Genomic DNA, 23920 nt, shown 5'->3' on the forward strand with positions numbered 1-23920 from the left:
GTCTTGGGATAAAAGAAGCACAACAAGAAATGAGAAGCTAAAACAATGAAATAAACGTAGAAACAAACTAATTGCAACCACGAAATTAATTATGCATAAGCAAGCAAGCCACTGTGACCGTTTTTGCATTCGTGATGTAGCGCCTTAGAAATCACAGTACATCAAATCTAAAGAAATTTCACTAAAGCCATGTCAAGCAAGGAGGAGGAGGAGGAGGAGGAAAATGGTTAAAAAACACAACTTGCAAATGAATAGCCAGTTCAACTACCGCCACATGTAACATTTTGAATCACATGTGAAGTAGAAACTGGGCGACATTCTGTTCCTCGTATACTGCGTTTGAATAGGAAAAGTCATGCTAACCTTTACAAGGTGAAACCTGTAATCTACTTAAGGATAGCCATTGTTATGTATGACTCTCCCACGTGTATTGCCCCTTTAAGGGGTTGTGTCCCACCCACGTGTATTGCCCCTTTATGATGGAAGCTAATAAAATGAGCCCCTGCAGGCATGTGCAGCAGAACGGCTGCAGACTCCAACCATGGAACATCTGTGTCGTCCTCCCATTTTGGGCCTGCAGGCCTACACAGTGTGATCACGGTCCTGCAGCCCTGGCCTGCAGGCCTCATGCTGTGTGACCACAGCCCTGCAGGTCATTGCTGGTCTGGGCCAGCCTGGTGCCCTGGGTCCAGCCCAGGCACCCACCATCCTGGATGCTCCAGGCATCCATGGTGCTCCGGCACCCAGGCTGTGCCCCACAGCCTCTCAGGGCCCTGCTGCCCTCCACCACCTCTGTAAAACCGGGTGACCCCAGCAAACAAGCATGGTGCTGGGCCCCCCAGCCCCAATGAGGCCGGTCGTGTGACCACCGCCGGCCCCGCAACAGCCTTTTCCTCAACATCAAAAAAGCCAGAGCAAGTAAAGAAAGTAAAAATGGAATCGGATGTCACTAAATTCCTTCCCCCATAGGTGCTTTGTAAGGGCAGTATCGACCCCAACTGTCATCTTAACAGTTCTTCCAAAATGTCCAAGAATAGCAATTAAATATAAAGGTTCAAAGTGGATTTTCAATTACTGTACTTGTTTCCTAATGTTATATCTCCTTTATTTAATTTAGGCATCTAAAATAGTGAGCTTCGTAATTTTTTCCCCCAACATTTCACATGGAGAATTCTCAGAATATTCTCGGGTGGATGAACCTGATCTGCTCACAATGTTACAATAATCTATCAAGTAACCATGGGAACCAGGGGTCAGTCTTGTTGCAAAATCGGACCTATTTTTAACCTATTATTTTTAAAAATGACAGCTCCCTTCAGTTCTATATAGCATTCAGACTACGGCACTGCTTCACCATACATACTTTAACTATAGCGTAACCATAAGATAACTGATATATATATATTTTTTAATTCAGCTGAGTAAACAACTTTTTCAAAAACAATTTTAAATTACATACTTAAAATCTTCAAGTTTACAAATTTACAAATGACAGGATCAAGGAACATATGAAAGTTTGTGAGAGAAAAAAAGAAAAAATAGTTAAGAAATCGAATGGTTAAATACCACAAAACAAACAATAAAAACTTAAAAACAATACAATAAATTATAAAGAGCAACAAAAAAAACCACACCAAAATTACATTACTAATGTAAAAACATTTAAATAAATGAACTTAATAAACCAAGACCTGTGTTACCATTCGACTGATAGAGGTGTAAAGAATGAATTTAGCCAAAAAGGGCAACAACCACTCCTCCTGCTTAAATCTATAATATTCATCAATAACAATCCTCTAAATCATTATTCAAGCTCTGAATCGTTGATCCTGTCCAGATTTAATACATTTAAGAAATTAAAAGTTGCAATTCGAATACTCATTACTTTGGTTTCCAAAATTATTGGCCATCGATTTTCAGGAGACATAAGCCCAAAGTAAGCCAAATGCTGATTGAAAGAAGTTCTTCACAAGTCTGTATGACCAGGGCAGTCCACAATAATGTGTTTCAGCGTTTCTTTTACATTTACATCACCACATAATCTGCAATAGTTCTCTTTAGAATTAATGTGTCTTCTATCCAGAATGTTCCGTGTTGAATATAGATTAAATCGAAGCCTCAGAATCACAGTTCTAAGTTGCGGAGATGGTGCTCGGCACAGATACGCTTCCGCTACATTAAGACTTTTCAGATGAAAACCATGGGGCTTAATATCCTTGTATGTGAGACATTTAGTTCTAGTTTCAATCCAATCCCACTTGTAAACTTTATCTTTTGCTCTATCCGGATTATTCACCAAGGTGTCAATTGTCACATCGGCCTTAGCCAGCACTATAAGAACACTTGCAGTCCATGTTGGTACAAAAACATGGGAAGAGGAAAGCATATATTTCGAGAGACATGCTAGAATGGTATCATTTTCAATATTCACTATACATTTCCGATATAAGGCACATAGGCGCCATTGATACACAGAGAGCAGAGAAGTAAGACCCAGCTCATGATGCAGCCACGGCCCGGGAACACATTGTGGAATACGGAGGACACTCCTCCAAAATTTCGCCTCCAATTTGTTCAGAAAGGATGCCGGTGTAATATTTTTGGTCTCTAAACCATTTAGTATGGTAGGCATAACTTTCTGCCGCCAATATGTTACCGCGGGGCAGACAGAAAATTTGCCAAATTTAAATAGAATGAGCAGTGTTTGCAATATGGCTGTGTCAAGCTCGTGTGCAATGATTTTCAATTGAGAGTCAATATTAGGTTGACCATCAAAAACAAGACCTAAATATAAATAGCTTGGAAAAATCTCAACCGTCACATTTTTAACTTTCCAGTCCATTTTCGATCTACGGGTAAGCCTGGGTGCGTAAATCACAATTTGCGTTTTTTTTTAAATTAATGACTAGTTCATTCTCGTCCATAAAAGGCACTTAAAACTGAAAGTAAAGTTTGAAGACCTATGGGGGTTTTTGAAACCAGAACAAGGTCATCAGCATACCACAGCACTCTGACAACCAAACCATTTAATTTTGGTGAGTCAGAGCAGGCCATTGAGAAGGCAAGCATCACATCGTGAATGAAAAAATTAGAGGGTGGAAGCAAGGATACATCCCTGCTTCAGCCCTCTGAACGTTGCGATAGCCGCCGACAACAAGCCTGCCAATGTAAGTGTAATCTTTATACTAGTGTCCAGTGTAGGGCCTGAATAATATCACACAAGGTAGCAGGACAACTAGCTTTCAACAATTTCGACATGAGATTCACCCTCGACACGGAGTCGAAAGCTGAATGCAAGTCGATGAAGGCAAAGTACAGTGGCTGTTTAGTAGTTTGTACATGAACTTTTAAAGCATTTAAGGTTAGAAGGTTAACTACCATCCAAAGTTCCGCTACAAAGCCTGTTTGGTTAGGGTCTTGATGTTCACATGATCGAGTCCACAAAGAAAAGTCTCTCTCATATAAGATAACTGATATATAAACCGAGTGTTATGAAGTAGTCAGGGTTAATTTTTAATTAGTAGAATGGTGGGACTTTGCATTAAGGAAATGCTTCATTCGGACTGAGTTTTCCTGCATTAATGTTGGCATTCCAAACATTTGTAGGCTGTATCTTTTTCTTTTTTTCCTTTATCTTTTTAACTTAGTTTTTCCTAGGGGGCGGGGGCATTGCTTGCAGCCAACCAGAGCAGATGCGAGGTGGCAGTTTCTCAGCCAGACCAAACAAAAGCCAGTTGAAATCCTTGTCCCCCAACCATCCAAGAGTTTCCCCCAATTGTGGGATGGGGGAGACTGGTGGGTGGCTGGGAGAGATTGCGGCCAGTTTCAGCCTCATAGCGGTGTTATTTTGGGGTGGGCATGAGCCTCTGTTGCACCAGTTAGGTGGGTCCGCCATCTTCGGGCTTCGCTCCATCGGACCCCTGAGGCACAGAATCCCAATTGCAGCTGCAGAGGTGGGCAGCGGAGACCCGAGAAATGGGCGGCGGCGTGGAGAGGTAGAGACTTCCATCCAGTGAATTGAGACAAACGGGATGTACCCGGAGCAGAACTGAGCAGTTCACAGCTGGCACCTGCCCCAGCAGCAACCCGCATCTCCCTGGCAGGGAAATTAGCAGTCTGCTCAGAGGCATACAGCAGCACTTGGGAGCACAGAGGGGGCATGGGTGGAGTTGAGTTGAGGCAGCAATTGCCCTTGAAGGCCACCTGGGACAGGTGAGCCAAGTGGGTGTTTCGAGAATTAATTAAGCCTTCCTGGGGACAAAGGATCTGTGATTTTTCCGCAGTGGAATAACCCATGACGGAAATGTTCGCAAGAGAAAAGTATGCACTACAAAATGTTCGTACATTTCCCATGCAAACATCCATTACAAAACCATACAAACATACACCCCCACCCACAACACACTCTCCCCACACCCCCACCACCCTACTTTCCTTCGTGCCGTGTTCCTGCAGCGCCGGTTCCCTTTCACTTCTGTGATCGGGAACCAGCACCGCAGGGTCCTTTTCTTTTCTTTGGGCAGCTGTATGGATTTCCCCCGCTCGCTATACTGTACAGTCTAGGCGGGGGACACCCATGCAGCCTTTCATTTTATTTCAGACCAACCCCACCAATAGACCTAAACACATACCACGTAAAGTTCGAACTTTTGGTAGTTAGACATTTTCGTGGTGTTTGTTTTAGGTCTTTTGGTGAGGTCGTTCATTTAGGGTTAGGTAATTTCGTACTAACCCGAGAGATGTTGGCAGCCTTTGATTATGCAGGCGATTTGGCCCAACAGCACTCCGAGGGTGAAAGGGGGGGCAGGCTCCTTGCGTGGGTGGTGGGGGGGGGAGGGAGCGGGTCTGTGACAGTAAACAGAACACGTCGGGAGATCTGATCTTCGACCAGGAGGGGATGTGTGTGTTACGCTCACCTGGTATCCACAGGGACGCTACTCAGCCCTGGTTGGTTGCCGGAACCTTCTCCCCAATTTCCGGATGGTGTCTTTCGGAGGAAGTCTAGCCTGAAAACACAGGAGGGCTGGGTTCAAGACTGGCCGACTCGGGTAAAGTATGCGCTCCCACCACCCCTTTGGCTTCAGCCCTTAGGCCCTTTCCTCACCTTGTTGTGGTATTAGATGTGCTCTATGTCCTGCTTTCTTAGTAGGGGTGCGTAGTCTTAAGTGTGTGTGGGCAACCGAGTTACTTCACTGGCGCGTGCCCGTTCAAGTGTCTTTAAGGTAGGTCTTACTGCAGCAGTTTTTATATAGCGCTGTTTGTTCTTGCCTGCCTTTCTTTTGTGATTGTAATTTATTCTCCCTAGGCGTGCGGGAGATTCGGCGTGGCATGCTGATTTGGTTTGAGCACCTCTGGCAAATGATTGCTCGAGATGTGCGCTGAATCAACAAAACAAAATTTCAGGGCGAGAGGTCACACCCATACAGTAGTCTCATAACAAAGTGAAGTCAATACCTGCACATGTCTTGACTTAATATATTTAATTAGTATAAAAAATGACAAATGATAAATGGAACAATTTGGGGATAGAGTACCCAGGAGTATTTAGAAACACAATACAGGCGAGTATAATCCAGTGGAATGAAATGGATCTAAATGGATGACATACAAGTTCTGCTAATATTCAAAAACATATTGGTTATGCAGGTACAATGTGAACAAAAAACCGAATTCAATGAACATACAACAAAAAACAAAGCAATGCATGAATTGTGCACTGAACATGTGGTGTAATCGTCGACAAGGTGTTTCGGCCCTGGGGTGAGCTGTGAAATGCAGCTTTATGTGCAGGCCTTCATCAGGATGTATGATGGAGTAAATTCGGGTCCCGGGCTCTCTATCAAAGTGATAAATGGAGTATGGTAAGTAATGGAGTGACCTCAAAAATAAATGATTGAATAATTTACAAAGCTCAAAACTAGATGCTAAATTGTTAGAACAGAATTATCTGTTGAAATGTGGAGTGTAAATCTTATCCAGTGCTAGGGTAAGTTAAGACATCCATTTTAGTGTGGATGACAGGCTGGCATGTGACTAGCCAATGTGGAAACAAGTAAATACCTGAAACGACATGAGAGGTTCTATGAGGAACCTAGTTTTGAATGACTAGGTAGAATGACTGGTTATCCAGTGGTGGCAAAAGGTGGGGTCTTACCTCACGCGGTAAAGACTCATCAAATTAGAATGAGGGGTTGATCGCCCACTTCTTGGTGTGGCTGTAGCTTATACAGTCGGTCCATTTGTTGCAAAATCTGTGTGCGACATAGCATGTCCTAGTGAGGGTTCTGTCGTATTGAGATCGTAAAGATTGAATAATCATTGCCGTTCGTGAAGGCACTTGGTGGTATGAAAATCCAGTACCTGCTGGTGACAGCAGGACTGGATAGCGTGTTTTGACGGCAGAAGGCCGCCTCACGAACACGAAAATGCTTCTGTGCACTTACTTCGGTATCGTAAAGTTTCCATCTGGAGCCGCGGCTGCGGCGTCTCTTGATGCGAGGACTGTCTAGAGTGAAGCCGTTCCCATGGTAACCGCATTTATAAGAAAACACGTGTAACCCCGTTAGAACGGAACCAGGCGCAACCCTGGTGGTGCGTCATCATTGGCAGAACCAATGGTGTGCTGTCACGTGGGGAAACGGGGCAGAGTCACCCGAGTGGTGCCATAGCACCAATGAGAGAGGAGAAACATTGAAATAAGTGTTTCCCTCCGTACGTGCTCCCGGGCTAATAGAGCAAACTCTTATTGTGGTATGCTGGCTGTGTTGGAGGTAAAACCCGGCACATCCAGGGGGGGGAGGGGTCTGCTCTCGTGGAGTGTCTCTATTGGATGTAATGAAACACTGATGAAACTATTTAGTGGGTGTAATGTGCCCGGACAAATTGGATCACATATACTGCCGGCACTGTATGAGTTGCACTGGTTAAAAAGTACTAATGATACGCGTGTCTCACACAGGTTGGAATAATAGGTATTAATATGAAGGGCTGATTTTTAATAGCCCAATGGCTGGATAAGAAGTGTGAAAAGGTTTTATTCGTGTGGGCCCAAAGTAATCTTATGTGTATTGACAGTTCCACAGAAAACATATACCAACATGAATCGTGAAATTGAAATGCATGAATAAAAGCCACGATAAAGGCAAGCATATACATGTTGGAAAAGAACAAGTTACTTTCTTACCTGGTAAAGTTCTTTCGATGGGATGGTCCGACGACGTATTACATATCTATGACAGGTAATGTCCACAGCTGTGCTGCTTTGGAAAATCTTTGGCGTCTGCGTCCTGCGTCGATGACGTCGATGCGCCGTCCCCGAGGACCTCCCTCCGACGGCCGACGTCACCCGATGTGATAAGTAGGACGCACGGCGCCCATAGCCTCAGTTATAGTTTTTTACCAGAACGTGTGCCACCAGTTTTCTGCCAGTCAGACACACAAGGCCTTGCGGAACGCAAGCTGCAATCGCAAAAGAAATTCTGCAGCGGGGAAGGCAGGGAGGGAGCGATATGGAATACGTCGTCGGACCTTCCCATCAAAAGAACGTTACCAGGTAAGAAAATAACTTGTTTTTCTAGGGGTTTTGGTCCTCCTATGACAGACTCCCAAAGCAGTACCAAGCCAGGAGGTGGGAAAGAATTTAGAATACAAATTTAGCATGCCCAATCAAATTGCGGAATAGAGAACTGCCTCGACAAAGGCCAGATCTTGCCCTCTGATGGAATCGAGGGAGTAGTGACGTACAAAAGTATGTACTGAAGCCCAGGTGGCTGCATCACAGATGTGACGAATAGGAACGCCCCTCTGCAGGGCAGTAGACGCAGCCACTCCCTGGTAGAATGGGCCCGCAAGCCAGCCGGAGGATCCTTACCCGCCAAGCGGTAACACTCGGAGATAGCTAAAATAATCCAACGAGACAAAGTCTGTTTCGTCACAGCTTGTCCCAAACACTTTCCAGCGTAACCAATGAAAAGTTGATCGTCCACTCTGACCCGGGACATGCGCAAAATATAAAAGCTCAACGCTCTCCTGGGATCAAGCCTATGGAGCCTCTCCTCTTCCTTACCAGGATGTGGAGGAGGATAGAACGCCGGAAGAACAACCTTCTGGCTCAAATGAAATTCCGAAACCACCTTCGGAAGAAAAGGACGACGAACTCTAAGGACAACCCTGTCCTTATGAAACACAGTGAAGGGTGGCTTAACTGAAAGCGCCTGTAACTCACTCACTCTGCGAGGGGAAGTAACCGCAACCAAAATCACAGTTTTCAGAGTTAACAGCCTCAAAGGGCAAGAATGTAAAGGCTCAAACGGAGCACACATAAGAAACTTAAGAACAAGGTTCAAATCCCAACCTGGCACCAGAAAAGGTGACGGAGGGAACACATTAGTGAGCCCTTTCAAAAACTGCGAAATTAAAGGAATCTTAAAATAGGAACACTCTTCAGACGAGCGCTTAAATATGGACAGCGCCGCCAGGTAACCTTTAATGGTCCCCACTTGCAAGCCCCTGTGGGCCACAGAAAGCAAAAAAGACAGAACCATGGGAATGTCACATTCAAAAGGATCCACATTCTGAACTCTGCACCAGTCGCAGAACTTTCTCCAACGGCAACGGTACAGAGACTTAGTTGCCGGCCGCCTGGCCGATAGCAACACCTCCATCACGTCTTCAGGGAGGTCCCAATCCTTATACCTCAACCTTTCAGAAGCCAAGCGTGAAGATTGAGGGATCTGACCTCTGGATGGAGAACCTGACCCCCCCCCCCCCCTCCCGTGAGAGCAGATCGTCTCGGTAGGGAAGACGACGCGGAGGGCAGATGGACAAGTCTAGAAGGTCCGGGTACCACGTCCTCCGGGCCCACACAGGAGCAATGAGGATCATGCGGGAACCGAACCTCCGTAACCTCTGCAGCACTTGCGGGATGACGGGGACTGGAGGAAACGCGTACAGCAGTGGGAATGACCACTCCACCACGAACGCGTCTCCTAAGGCTCCTTTTGAAGGAAATTCCCGCCACCTAAACCTTTTGCACTTCAGGTTGACACTAGAGGCGAGGAGATCCACTTGAGGGGTCCCCCAAAGGGCGAATATCTCCAGGAGAATCTCCTCAGCCAGCTCCCACTCGTGAGAGATCGTGCTCTGCCTGCTCAGAGCGTCTGCCGTCTCGTTGTCGTCCCCGGCCAGATGAACCGCCGAGATTGAAACTTCCTGCTGGATGGCCCAGAACTCGAGCTGCATCACCTCCCTGGACAGCGGAAGTGACCCTCCCCCCCCCCCCCTTTTTGTTGAGGTAGTGCCACTGTGTTGTCCGTTAGAATCAGAACACTCTTTCCATGCACAGTCGGCAGAAAAGCCTTCAGGGCTAGCCTGACGGCCCTCAGCTCCAACAGATTGATATGGAGTCTGGACTTCGACGGAGACCAACGACCGCTGACTGTCACCTCGTTGGCATGAGCTCCCCATCCCGTGAGGGATGCGTCCGTCACGATCGTCACCTCCGGCCAAGGCAGCCAAAATGGGACCCCCATCATCAGATTGCCTTCGACGGCCCACCACAGAAGGTCCCGGGCTACCGAGGGTGGCACCTGAACAGGGTCCGACAGCCTGCCGGAGGACCGAGACTACTGGAACTTGAGTGCCCACTGCAAAGATCTCATCCGCAGACAAGCCTCTGGCACCAGTAGAATGCAGGATGCCATGAGGCCGAGCAGTCTCAAGAAGTCGGACACTGGGAGATCCGGGGCAAATTGAAACTTGTTCACCATCTGCTGAATGTGAAGAGCCCTCACCTGAGGAGGAAAACACTGCCCCAGGGACGTGTCGAGCACTGCTCCGATGTATTGGAGCCGCTGCGTTGGTGTCAAATGGGACTTCTTTAAATTGAGGGAGAAGCCCAGCCTGTGAAGGGAGTGGCAGGTGACGGACAGATGATCCAGGACTTGCCCGGGAGAGCTCCCCCTGATCAACCAATCGTCCAGGTAGGGGTAGACGTGAATCTCCCCTTTCCGGAGATGTGCTGCCAACACCATGAGCTTGGTGAAAACCCTCGGGGCGGAGGTCAATCCGAACGGCAGGACCCGAAACTTAAAGTGCGAGTCGCCAACCGCGAACATCAGGTACTTCTTGTGCTTGGGATGGATCGGCACATGGAAGTAAGCATCCTTGAGGTCGAGAGACACCAACCAGTCCTGAAGTTGAAGGGCCTGGAGGACTTGAGAAAGAGTCATCATCTTGAACTTGTCCTTCCTGAGGAGTTTGTTCAAACCGCGCAAGTCTATGATGGGTCTCAATCCCCCGTCTTTCTTCGAAATCAAAAAATAAGGGGAATACCATCCCTTGTTCCTCTCCGCTACAGGCACCAGTTCTATGGCGCCTTTCTCCAGCAGGGCTTGAATTTCCTGCGCAAGGAGCGGATCCGGACTCTTCAAAGAGAGGTTACCAGGTGGATTGTCGCGAGGCCTCTTCCGAAAAGGAAGACAGTAGCTGTGGGTTATGATCTCCAGAACCCACACATCCGAAGTAATGGCTTGCCACTCTACAAGATGCTGCGCCAGCCTTCCCCCAACCGGCGAACCATGGGACCTGGCCTCATGACTGAGTGGTAGCGGCTGCGGCGTTGCCTGAGGACAAAGAGGCAACTGCCCGAGCGGCCTTGGCACCTCGAGTACCTTTGTTTCCACCTCTGGCACTCTTACGATGGCCTCTGACTGCTAGCTCCCCTCGCTTTACTGAAGGACGAGTAATAGCGTAAGGAACGTCCCCTCCATTGCTGTCCCCTAGGACGAAAAGGCGGAGGTTGGCGAACTGCAGCGCCCAATGACTGCGCTGCAGCTTTGGAGGTCTGCAACCTCTCAAGGCTCTCGTCAGCCTTGCTGCCAAAAAGGTGTTCACCGTCAAAGGGCATGTTGAGGAGCCGGGACTGCACATCAGGAGCAAACCCCGACTTCCGCAACCACGCAAACCTGCGCATTACGGTGCTCGCCGCCATGGACCGGCTGACACAATCTGCCAAGTCCAAACCCGACTGAACGGCCTCACACATGGCATCCTGAACCATAGCAAGGAAACCATCCCGTTCGTCCCCTTCGGGAATATGTTCAGCCGCTAATGCAACACAGTTCCACAGAGTGTGTGTGAAACAAGACAAAGCACATATGGAGTTGGCCGCCTGAAGCGCCATACCCCCTGAAGAAAACACTTTCTTCGCCCAGCCGTCAAAACGTTTGTCGTCCCTATCCGGAGGGATGGTAGGATACGACGCCTGCTTTGCCGGGGCCGTAGCCGCCTGCACCACCAAACTCTCCGGAGTGGGGTGCCTGGACAAGTAGCAGGGGTCGCTACTGGCTGGACGGTATTTTCGCGACAAAGACTTGCCCACTGCCGGGAGACTCTCCGGAGCAGTCCAAGCCGCCCTTCTCTGCAGAGCCATATGAAACGGCAAAACCGGGTCAGTGGGGGGAGGGGGGGGGGACCGAGATCAAGGATGTCCGTGAGATCATCCTGAACGAACTCCCCTGGGGGAGCTGACCAACCCAAATACTCGGTGACCCGAGACATAAGGCGCCGATATGAAGAATCGGCATGAGTGCCAGGCTCCGGCCTACAAAACTCCACCTACTGAGAGGTGTCCAGTCCACTGGCATCATGCAGTGACTGCCTCAGGTCATCAAACTGGCTATGGCCCGAGATAAGCTCATCTGGAACCGGAACCAAGCCGTCATCAGAGCCTTCATCACCCTCTGAAATGTACTCCAGGCGGGGAGAGGAAGACCTCTGAGGACCAAAGCAGTGCCTGACCTTAGCCAGAGCCTTTCTAGGGGCAAACCCCGTGCCAAGGGGCCCCTCCGACACCACCGCTTCGAAAGGCGTTGAGGGCGCCGAAGAAGTCTGCGCCGGCATCGACAGAAAAGGCGTCGACGTCGAGCGAATCGGCGTTGACGTCAGCTGAAGCGCCGCCAGCATCAGCGGCGTCGACACAGGCCTCGAAGCCGGAGCTCCAAGCGTGTCTCTCGACGACCTAGGCGCCGACGGCGTCGACGACCCCCTCGGAGGCGGAACCTCGAGAGAAATCGTCGACGACCTCGGCGGCGACGTCTTCTTTGAAGACGGCACAGGATCACGCGGTCTCGAGCGCGTCGAAGACCGGGAACGGGCATGGCGAGAACGGCTACCCTTGTCCGAGCGGGACCTCTCCCGCGAGCCGTGCCGACCACCCAAGCCGAAGGCGTACGAGCGGTGTCTTCGACCGGTGCCGACCGACCCCACTCGGAGGCGCGGATGGACCGGTGCCCTGCGATTCAAGAATCGCTAGCATCTGCTTCCCGAAGGAAGCCCATTCCTAGGGATAAGCGACCCGCCGACGGGCAGAGTCCTCGGAAGAGGACAGGGAAGGCGACCTATGCTGGCGCTTCCGGGAATGCCTCGAAGAGGCGGAGGAGTGGCAAGACCGACTCCTGGAAGGCGACCCACTGGACTTCCGACGATGACGCGAAGAGTCGCCCCTCGAGTCATCCATCGAAAACCCCGCAGACCTCCACTTCCGGGGCTTAGACACCCGGCCTACCGACCGCTTCTTGTTGCGTTCCCGCAAGGCCTTTGCCGTGAGCGACTGGCAGTCGACACAGTCATCCGTATTGTGGGCTTCCCCGAGGCACCAGAGGCAGGCGTCGTGCGAGTCTGTGACCGACATCTTGGACCCACAGTCCCTGCATTTCCTGAAGTCCGGACGCGGGGGTGAAGACTAAGTAGACATCGCCACAAACAGGTCTTCATGTCATGATGCCTACCCCCGGAGCACCAGGCCAGGCCCAGCACCCCCGGAAGCAGGCATCATGCCCTCGGGTAAAAGCCCAGGGGCTCTTTGGACATCAGTCCTGGCGCCATAGGCGCCAGGCTCATAAAGGGAGGTGTTTTGTGCACTTACCTGATGCAGACCATGCTGCACGCTTCAGGCCTCCCTGAGACCTGAAAGGGACTATTTTTTCATAGGGACTATTTTTCACCCGGGCGTGGCCAGGGAAGGATACATACCTAGTTGGGGAAGGATACATACCTGGGACCTCTTTGGAGGCTATTTAAGCCACGCCCAGACAGCAGCTCATGCTTCGCGTTGTTCTGCTACCTGCAGCTTAACACTCACTGTGTCTGCTCCTGGACTCCAGCCACGCCCGCCTCGAACCTGGAAGACCTGCAAGGAAGGAAGGAAGAGAAGAGAAAGGTGAAAACCAAGGACTATTTCAAACTTCTTACCTGCATCCGGAATCTTCTCGCCAGCATCCCTGAAGAAAGACTTCCATTTAAAAGCATTGTGTTGCTCGCTGCAGCGCCACGCTTCACTCACCTGTCCTCGAGACATCTCCCGTCTCCATCGCAGCTGTCAGCATCGGACGCCACATCTCTGCACCTAGGGGAGAGAGGAAGAAACAAAAGGTGAGCAGAAGGAACACAGAAGGAAAGCCTGATTAACAGCCATAATACTTACCGGTTTTTCTTCCACATTTCGGGTCGGCGCCGCCCCGTTGGCAGGTACCGTACCCCGGCCCCTATGGGGAAAGGACAAGAGACATTTCTGGGGAATGATAATGACATTTAGAGGGATCGCCCTCATCACTACTCACCTCGGCAGTTTAACCCCTCGACGCATCGCCTTCATTCTGCACCTGAAATAAAGGACGGATCACAGGTTAGAAAGACAACATAAAGGGGGCCTCACTTGAACTTTCATACTTACGGCGCATCGCTCAGGAAAGTCAAGTGGATTTTGCCAGCGCCATTCTGAAAACCAGTGAAGTAACTGGAGGAACACGCGCCTCTGCACCAGAAGCAGGATGGAGAGTTCATCCTTCCAAACCATAAGGTGAGCTTAAACCGGGGTTTGGAGGAAGTTAGAGAGGAACGAAGGGGGAAGGGGGAAAGGAGGGAGCTAGCACACTATTCTGCAGACTGTTAATCCCCTTTCTCATCTGCATAAGGATATTCCTACGGGCCAGGCAAGCACGATTTGGAGGTCCTGTCCAACGGTGTTCCGGGTCCTGCGCATCACGCTAGAAGAGGCCACAGCAATCCAGACTAGACCAGCGCCCCCGTGGGAACCAGGTGAGCGTTACACTTCACAAAACCGAACAGGTTCAACGAACCGAGAATTGAAAACAGAAAACTCCAAAGAGTCGAGGCGTACCGAGATTCACGAAGCAAACACGTTCGCGGAAAAAACAGAACTGAGGCTACTTATCACATCGGGTGCCGTCGGAGGAGGTCCTCGGGGACGACGCATCAACGTTATTGAAGCAGGACGCAGACGCCAAAGATTTTCCGAAGCAGCACAGCTGTGGACATTACTGGTCATAGATATGGAATACGTCGGAGGACCCAATCCCCTCGAAACATACAATTGGCATAGATGTAATAACAGATGAGTGATGCACTGTTTCTGGTATACAATGAGTCCGTGCCAGAGCTATACACAAGAGCTCATGTTTTAGATATTCAGATGTAGAGCATGGCAGAGAGCCAAAACCAGGTGAAAAAATTGTGTGCATCATGTGACACAAGTGTATATTGTTAACAGCTGAATGCAGGTATTCGAAAGGCCAAAGGATGGACCCGCAAGAACCTACATTGGCATGGATGTGGAGAACAATTCCAAAACTGAAAAATGATAATTGATGTGCAATATATACATTTACCCGCCCATACTAGAGGACATAGATCCCGGAGAGTGCGGAACCAACCAGGGATCGATACGTGTGGTTGACGCTGGTGGAAACATCTCTAGGTTATGAGAGGGGTAGACACTGATAGTCTGGTACAAAAAACTTCCCTTCATATTGGGACCGTGACCATCCGGCACAGCATTGCAGGTTGGAGCATCTGTTCGACTTACTGACTATAAATAAAAATGTTTCCATTCAACAGAAATATTCAATCCTGTCTTGACAGTGTTGAGTTTGTGGACCAGTTGTTGTTCTAGTCTTGTGAGTGCCTTATCCCGGTCTCCTCCTCTTTTTTGTGGAACCAGTTGTTGTATGACGGTCCAGGAGATGTCGTCGTGGGTGTGTCCTAAACGGCTGAAGTGTTCAACCATAGGCTTGTCCGGTATTTTATTCTTAATGCAGGACCTATGTTTTCCGAGATCTGTTGCTTGACTGGTCTGGTGGTCTTGCCTACGTATAGCAGATGGCAAGGACATTTTATGCCGTACACGACAAACTTGCTGTTACAGTTGGTGTGGGTCTGGAGGATGCGATGATAGTCTTTGTGGTCAAAGGTTTTCGTTGGAGTGGTAAAACGACATGCCACACAGCGGCCACATCTAAAATGTCCAACCCCATTCAGTAGGGCCCACAATGTATTAGGTTTCTTGATCTCTTCAATATATGTGTGGACCAAGGTGTCTCTTAAGTTCTTGTTCTTCTTAAAGGCAAAATAGGCTTTTTTTCCAGAGTGCCTTTGTTTTTGATCAGATGCCAGTGTTTGTTTATAGTTCATTTGGTAAGGTCGCTCAGAGGGTTGTACTTGGTGACACCAATCTATTCATCTCGGTTTTTTCTTTGGGCGTTAGGCATGTAGTCCTGTCTGTCTGTGTTTAGAGCTCTTTTGCATGCCTCGTTTTATTGATTTTTTGGGATAGCCTCTGTCTCTTAGGCGGCATTGCAAGCCATTGGCATGAAGTTTGTCTGAACAATTCCGTCTGATCCTAAGGAACTGGCTGTATGGCAAATTATATTTTAAACCCTGAGGATGGAAGCTGGTGAAATGTAGTAAGCTGTTGCGATCAGTGGGTTTCCTGAAAACTTTGGTTTTCAACCATTGGGCTATTAAAAATCAGCCCTTAGTATTAATACCCATTATTCCAACTCGTGTCAGACACGCGTATCATTAATGCTATTTAACCAGTGCCACTCATACAGTGCCGGCAGTATATGTGATCCATTTTGTCCAGGCACATGACGCCCACTAAATAGTTTCATCACAGTGTTTTATGACATCCAATAGAAACACTCCACGAGAGCAGATGCCCCCCCTGGCTGTTTTACCTCCAACCCAGCCAGCATACCACAATACGAGCTCGCTCTATTAGCCCAGGAGCACGTACACAGGGAAACACTTTTTTCAATGTTTCTCCTCTCTCATTGGTGCTATGGCAGCACTCCGATGACTCTGCCCCTGTTTCCATCATGTGACAGCGCACCATTGGTTCTGCCAATGACGACGCGCCACCAGGGGTGCGCCTGGTTCTGTCCTATTAGGGTTACACGTGTTTTTTTATAAACGGGGTTACCATGGGAACGGCTTCACTCTAGACAGTCCTTGCAGATGGAAACTTTACGATACCGATGTAAGTGCACAGAAGCATTTTCGTGTTCGTGCGGCGGCCTTCTGTCGTCAACACGCTATCCAGTCCTGCTGTCACCAGCAGGCTCTGGATTTTCGTACCACTAAGTGCCTTCGCGAACGGCAATGATTATTCAATCTTTACGATCTCAATACGACAGAACCCTCACTAGGGCATGCTATGTCGCACACAGGTTTTGCCATGAATGGACCGACTGTATAAGCTACAGCCACACCAAGAAGTGGATGATCAACCCCTCATTAGAATTTGATGAGTCTTTACCACGTGAGGTAAGACTCCACCTTTTACCACCACTGTATAACTAGTCATTCAAACTAGTCATTGGAAGCTAGGTTCCTCATAGAACCTCTCATGTCGTTTTAGGCGTTTACTTGTTTCCACATTGGCTAGTCACATGCCAGCCTGTCATCCACACTAAGATGGATGTCTTAACTTACCCTAGCACTGGATAAGTCTTAGGTAAGATTTACGCTCCACATTTCAACAGAGCCTTTTGTTCTAACAATTTAGCATCTAGTTTTGAGCTTTACAAATTATTCAATCATTTATTTTTGAGGTCACTCCATTACTTACCATACTCCATTTATCACTTTTAGATAGAGAACCCGGGATGCAAATTTACTCCATCATACGTCCTGATGAAGGCCTGCACATAAAGCTGCATTCCACAGCTCACCCCAGGCCCGAAACACCTTAGTGTCGACGATTACACCACATGTTCAGTGCACAATTCATGTATTGCTTTGTTTTTTGTTATATGTTCATTGAATTCAGGTTTTTTGTTCACATTGTACCTGCATAACCAATATATTTTTGAATATTAGCAGAACTTGTATGTCATCCAATTAGATCCAGTTCATTCCACTGGATTATACTCGCCTGTATTGTGTTTCTAAATACTCCTGGGTACTCTATCCCCAAATTGTGCCATTTATCATTTGTCATTTTTTATGTTAATTAAATGTATTAAGTCAAGACATGTGCAGGTATTGACTTCTTCACTTTGTTATGAGACGACTGTATGGGTGTGACCTCTCACCCTGAAATTTTGTTTTGTTGATTTAACTACGCCCACCTGGGTTTTTCAGGACATAGCCAGGTGCTATATATATATATATATATATATATATATATATATATATATATATATATATATATATATATATATATATATATATATATATATTCTAGCGAGATGTGCACTGCAATGCGGCAAGTAATGCCCTATGCGCGGCGCTGCTTTGTCTTGCCTTTGCTAACCTGTGTCTCCTCTCTTCTTTACGGGTCACGCTGTCCTTCTCCAGCGGGTGTGGAACTCCGGAACGATGCCGGCCGGGAGGTGACAAGCCAGATAAGCTTCTTGTGATGTTCGTGGCTTAAGCAATGCCGGAGTATGCCTTTTCTAATGTTGTCTTTTTCCTTTTCAGGTCGCTTCATTCCGGTAGGTATGCAGTGCCCAGAAGAAGCTGTTCACTGGAGAGCGGGGGACAGGATGGAGATTGCAGGTAAGATTCTATTAATGATGTTCTTTTTGTCTCCTCTGCAGGCTCGTTGCTCTGAGGCTCGCTTGTATCACAGGACACGGTGAGCGTTACGTTGCAGTCTGCAAAGTAACACGAAGTGTGCTATGTTGCTTGGGTGTGGTTTAAACAGCCTCCCAACAAAGTAGTCCAGGTAAAGTAGTCCCAGGCCACCACACCCAAAACACTATACCGCATAGCTTAGTTCTTAGGAACCAAGCTATGCGAATGCCTACATGTTAACTGCAGGCCCAATGAAAAGTAGTCCCCCTTCAAACATGTTCTCCACAATAAATATGACCCTGGCGCCACGACTGACTCCAAGAGAGTCTTGGGAGTGGATGCAAGGCCTCCAATGCCTTAATGGGAGCCCCGAACCCTGACCTTATCTGGCAAGTGGACTTGCCAGTGGGGGTCTAGGGTAAGGGTCTTGACAGTGTGAAATGTTTAGGGCCTTGCTAGACGTCCTGGCTTTTACACGGCCAAGGCAGCCGTTTCCTGGATATGGGGTGGGACTACGCATGGGGGACAGAATTCACTACATTTCACTATATATAGAGGATGTACTGCTGTATGAACCCATTCATAATTTGTAGAGTGTGCTGGACTCAAGCAAGGAGTTTGGGAATTGATCCAGACTAGAGGTCAACCATTCTAAGTCAGTCCTTTATACTATACCTGCAGGGGTGGGCACTAACCAGGCACACAGACATGGATAACCCAAGTGACTGTTTCAAATATCTCGGGATATGGGTGGGAGTAAACTGGGAATGGGTGTATGAGGAAAATGTGACGGAGAGCCTTGTAACCTTTGACAGATCTGCAGAATTCTGGATGAAGTTCCCTCTTTCAGTTATGGGTAGAGTCGTGCTTGCAAAGATGATCACACTTTCCAGGCTTTTCCGATGCCTATATTGGCAACTACTTTCGCAATTTGCACATATTGGCAGGTTGTTATGGAATAGTGGGAGTCCAAAGGTAGCGCAAAATAAGTTGCAGTTTCTGGCTGGGAGGTGGGCGTTGGGGCACCAAACTTCTGCCTATACTACTGGGCGGCTATGCTCCAGTACACAGTGGACTGGTTTGCGGCTCTGCGGGACAAGGTGATCACCCGGATCCTCGCTGCTGAGTGTAGGCCGCTGCACTTGTGGGAGGTGCTAGCGAGAGGTATCGCGCTCGGTTCCCTTCACCGTTGGCAACATTGATGCAGGAAGACGACAAGACTCCTGGAACAGAAGGTGCCCTTCACGCCAGAGATTAGGCTGGGCTGCTGTGTGATTGGTTACATTAGTGGTAAAGGGCAAGCTGACAAAGTGGTGTGCATTGGTGCCAGAGTGTCACATATTTATGTGGGAGAGGTGGTGCTCACATGAGTAATTGAGCCAAGTGCCCCAATATGCAAATTAACTTCCTGGAATATGCCCAGTTGATGGCAGAGGTTAGGGGTTGTGGTCATGGTTTCTGGCAAGACCTGAGATGCGCCGTTAATGCAGTGTTATTGAGCCTGGGGAGCAGGAGTGGGTGGATCCCCAAGCAATATGACGCTGTGGGCCGCCTGAGAGGAAGCAATGGTTAAAACAAACAGTTGGGATGAGGAACTTGAGGAGCCGCTGACAGATGGTGAATAGGTTAGGGCTCTGCAGCATGCACAATAAGTGTCGAGGAATTCAAGCTTTTAGTGGATACAATATGTGTGTAATGTGCGCCCTATGAGACATCTTTGGTGGTATCAAAAATGTCTCTGAATATTGATCCCAACTGCTGGTGGTGCAAGAGAGAAGTAGGAACATACCTACACGTGTGGTGGGGATGTGATGTGGTACAGACGTTCTGGGGGAGAGTGACTGATCAGCCCTACAGTCTCACAAAGGTGCAAGTGCAAAAGCCAGTCCGTCGTATACTGGGATTGCTCCCCTTGAAGCGGGAATGAAAAACAAGCTCTTTACAAAAGTGGTATATCTGGGATTGATTCTGGAAAGGTAGGCAACTGGAATGGCCTGGAAGTCGACTAGGTGGCCCCCTCCTGAACTTATGGATGAGACAAATGAGGAAATGGGTCAAAGCAGAGCTAGACACAGGGGAACAGGTGTTTAGACCGGGGGTGGAAGGCACTCAGCTATATCGTATGGCATGAAGTCTGGGACATGTTGCAGGCACCCTCAGATCTAATGCCCCCCTGAAGCAGGGGCAGGACAAAGAAGGGGGAGGTGTACTGGATCAATGGTGCTAGGGGGAACTGGAGGGGCACGCGAGTACGGAGGAGATAGCAGGCATAGGAGGACCAAAGTGTGTGACCGGGGCTGTGAGTTTATGGAAATGCACTGTATTATGAAAGTAGGTTGGGCTAACTGTTGACATTCACAATATGTACCTTAAATGTATCCCTGATAGTATATATAACAAAAAAGGGTGTAAACACCGTACAATATACCACAGAGGTGACAAACGCCAGGGATCATATATTCCCGAATATACTTGTTCATACATTAATTTAATTATAACTCTCATAAAATGATCACATTACATAAAATTCATAGTTAAACACATAATATATAAATCATCAAAAGACTGTACTTCACAAAACGCATACAAATCCCTTAAATGTATCCCACCTGCAGGAATCATTGTAAACCCAATATTGCACTTTAGTTTTGCTTTAAAACCAAATAAACCAACACAAATAAAAAATGCTTAAAGTTTTCAACTTATTCGGTTGGAACAAGTTACTTAACTGTAACTATTGTTCTCCACCATGGGTCTGGCATGGATTCACATGCTCATGAATATTCCCAGTACTCAGGCTGGGAATCCTTAGTGAAAGAAAAAATGATTTTGCTTTCACTCACAAACTGTATATCTCCTTTAAACCAATCACTGTCCTCTGGGTCATCCTGCCCTCATCCAATGACAGTCCTCTCCCTAAGCCCCTTCTCTGGCCACCATCTTCAGATTGAAAGTGGCCGTATGATGAAGAAGAGCCGCAAAAGGGACTGAGGGACGGTTCGCATGTGAATCCATGCCAGGCCCATGCTGGAGAACAATAGTAAGGTGTTACTTACTATTAGTAGGTAAATAGTAGGTAAGTTACTTGTTCCTTCTCCAGCATGGGGTCTGGCATGGATTCACATGCAACTAATACATAGCAGTGCAACATTACACAACCACAGGAGGTGGCAAGGCTCAACAGAAGCAATCGACCCTTGCCTCTGGAACAGACTCACCTCAAGCAAACAGGTTGCGTAGCACTGCTTGGCTGACTCGGGACTCCTCCCTGGAATCCTTGTTGACGCAGTAGAACTTGTGAAGGTGTGCATGGAACTCCACATAGCCACCCTGCAGATGTCCAGCATGGGCACACCAGACAGGAACGCTGTCATGTAGCAATCGCTCTGGTGGAGTAGGCTCTCGGACGGCCGCAGCCAGAGAGATACCTTGGGATGGAAGGCCAAGGCCTTCCCGTGGTTCACAGGACCAAAGTTCACAAACAGTTGTGAAGTCTTCCGAAAACTCTTTATGCGCATCACGTAGAACTTCAGGGCACGAGCAACGTCCAGAGAGTGCAAGGCTCTCTCCGCCGGTGACTAAGGCTTCAGGAAAAACACAAAAGGCTCATTGAGGTGGAATTCCGACAGAACTTGCGGCATAAAAGAGGGGTGCGTCTGCAGCAGCACCCTAGATTCGTGGAAATTGGGGTACAGCCGTTTGCAGAATAGGGCCTGGATCTCACCAGCCACAAGGAAAGCTGTTTTCCACAAGAGGGATTTGAGGGACCTGATGCATAGGCTCGAAGGAGGCCCCACATTGAGCTCCCACACCAGGGCAGGAGCCCTCACCGGAGGAAAATACCAAAACAGTCCTTTGAGGAACTCCTTGACGAGTCGGTGAGACAGTGAAGATCTTCCTGGCGACCTGGTGTAGCGTGAGATAGACGCCAGAGGCACCTTGATAAAAGCGTGTGCTAGGCCGGGCCTCGCCAAGGAAAGAAAGTATGGAAGAATTTGCGGGGCTGTGACCCTCAGCAAGGTAATCTTCCGCAATTGGCACCACGTAGCAAAGTGCTTCCACTTGCGACTGTAGCACTCCAAAGTCGACGACGCCCTGGCCTTGACGAGGAGCTCTCTGCAGTCCTCAGGCAACTCGCATCCACCAAACTCTAGGGCTGGGTCGTGATGCAGGATTGCGCCTCCTTCTTTGGTGAGAAGGTCTGGAACTACTGGCAGCTTAACCGCGGGCAACGCTGTCTGACTGAGAAGGTCCAGATATTAATCTGCCTCTGCCACGCCAGGGCGATGCACATCATCTTGCACGGACACCGTCTTGAGTCTGTTGATGTCTCCCAGCCGAAGGGGGAACAGAGGGAACGCGTACCGGAACAGTCCTTCCCATGGAAAGGAGAACACGTCCCCCATGCTCCTCGACTGGTGGAACCTGCTGGCAAACTTTTTGGAGTTTGTCGCCGTCGGTAACAGATCTATCTGGGGCCTGTCCTACTCGGCGAACAGGTGGCCCACCTGCTCCCGACAAAGCTCCCACTCGTGGCAGGAGTGCAGTTCCCTTCTGAGGGAGTCTGCGATGGTGTTCTTGACTCCCGCTAGGTGAAGCGGGAGAAGGAACATCCCTTGTCCGACGGCCCATTGCAACAAATCTTGCGCCTCCTTGGAGAGTGCTGGGGATCGAGTACCCCCTTGCTTCCTGATGTAAAACATGGTGGTGGTGATGTCCGTGAAGATCCTCACCACCTTGCCTTTCAGAGATGGAAGGAATGACTTGAGGGCCCAGAACACTCCCCGTAACTCCCGGATGTTGATAAGGAGATCCTTCTCCTCTGGCAACCACCTGCCTCTGGGCGTGCAGACATCCAGTGTGCACGCCCCATCCCTCTAGGGAGGCGTCCATGGTGACAGTCTCCTGGTTTGGTGGGTTCTGGAATCCCTTGTCTTGGGCGATGTTGGAGCGAACGCCCTACCACACTATTGCCAGCCGGAACTCGTTGAGCGAAATCTTGTCTTTGAAGCTTCCGGACACCTGTATCCAGCGGACATCCAGGAATTCCTGGAGGGGCTGCATCTGCAACCTGCAAGCCAGATGAGGTAGATGCAGGACAACATCATGCCCAGCAACGACTTGATGGCCCACACCGTGGCCGTCCTCGTCGATGAGCTGCTGCACCTTCCCCAGAATGGCTACTATCCTCTTCTCTGAGAGAGAGGCCAGGGAAGACACATTATTGAGTCTGGCGTCTACCAGCAGCACATCCTGCTTGACTCCATTGCAGAACTTTGGATAGTTAACAGAGAATCCCAGATTCGTTAGTAGATGGACGGTCGCCTCGGTGTCCTTGGACCAGGTCCCGCGAGCAGACCCGAATCAGCCACTCGTCCTGGTATGGGTATACGTTTATGACCTGTATGCGCAGGTGGGCCGCCACTGGTGCCAGGTACTTTGTGAACACTCTGGGGGCTGTCTTCAAGCCGAAAGGCGGGGCCTTGAACTGGTAGTGCTGTCCTTGCACTACGATGAAAAGAAATCTCTGGTGTATTCTGTGAATGGGGACGTATAAGTAGGCGTCGACTGGATCCAGCGACGTCAAGAAGTCTCCTCCTTCCAGTTGGCTGAGCACATGTTGCAATGTGACCGTCCTGAAATTTTGGGACTGGAGGTATTTGTTCAGACCTCGTAGGTCTAAAATGGGCCTCTAGCCCACCCCGCACCCCCGGTCTTATTTCTGACCAGAAAGTATCTGCAATAGACTCTGGAGACCCCGAGTAGCTGGGGATCTAGCTCCATCGCCCCTTTTCGCAGCATGGCTGTACCTCCTCTAGGCGCTGAGGGGTGTGTAGCTCCTGACGGGCCACCAGAGGGATCCGTGGACAGCTGTGCTGGAACTCTAGAGTATGTCCTTGGGCGAGAGCGTCCAGCACCCATCTGTCAGTGGTGAACTTTCTCCACTCGCTGATGAACCTAGTCAGCCGGCCTCCTACCAGGGTGCACGGGTGGGGGCCCCAACGTCCTGGTTGGTTCAGGCTTGCTTTGGTACCGGCGT

At 49.0% G+C, this 23920-nt stretch overlaps 1 protein-coding gene across 3 annotated transcripts in view; it reads right to left on the minus strand.

Annotated features, from left to right (window-relative positions):
• LRBA (LPS responsive beige-like anchor protein) overlaps positions 1-23920 on the minus strand; it is a 3444508-nt gene that overhangs the window by 3040702 nt on the left and 379886 nt on the right. The window lies entirely within an intron of this gene.

Source organism: Ambystoma mexicanum, chromosome 6q, assembly GCF_040938575.1.
Source record: "Ambystoma mexicanum isolate Mex_15411 chromosome 6q, UKY_AmexF1_1, whole genome shotgun sequence".
Classification (NCBI taxonomy): domain Eukaryota; kingdom Metazoa; phylum Chordata; class Amphibia; order Caudata; family Ambystomatidae; genus Ambystoma; species Ambystoma mexicanum.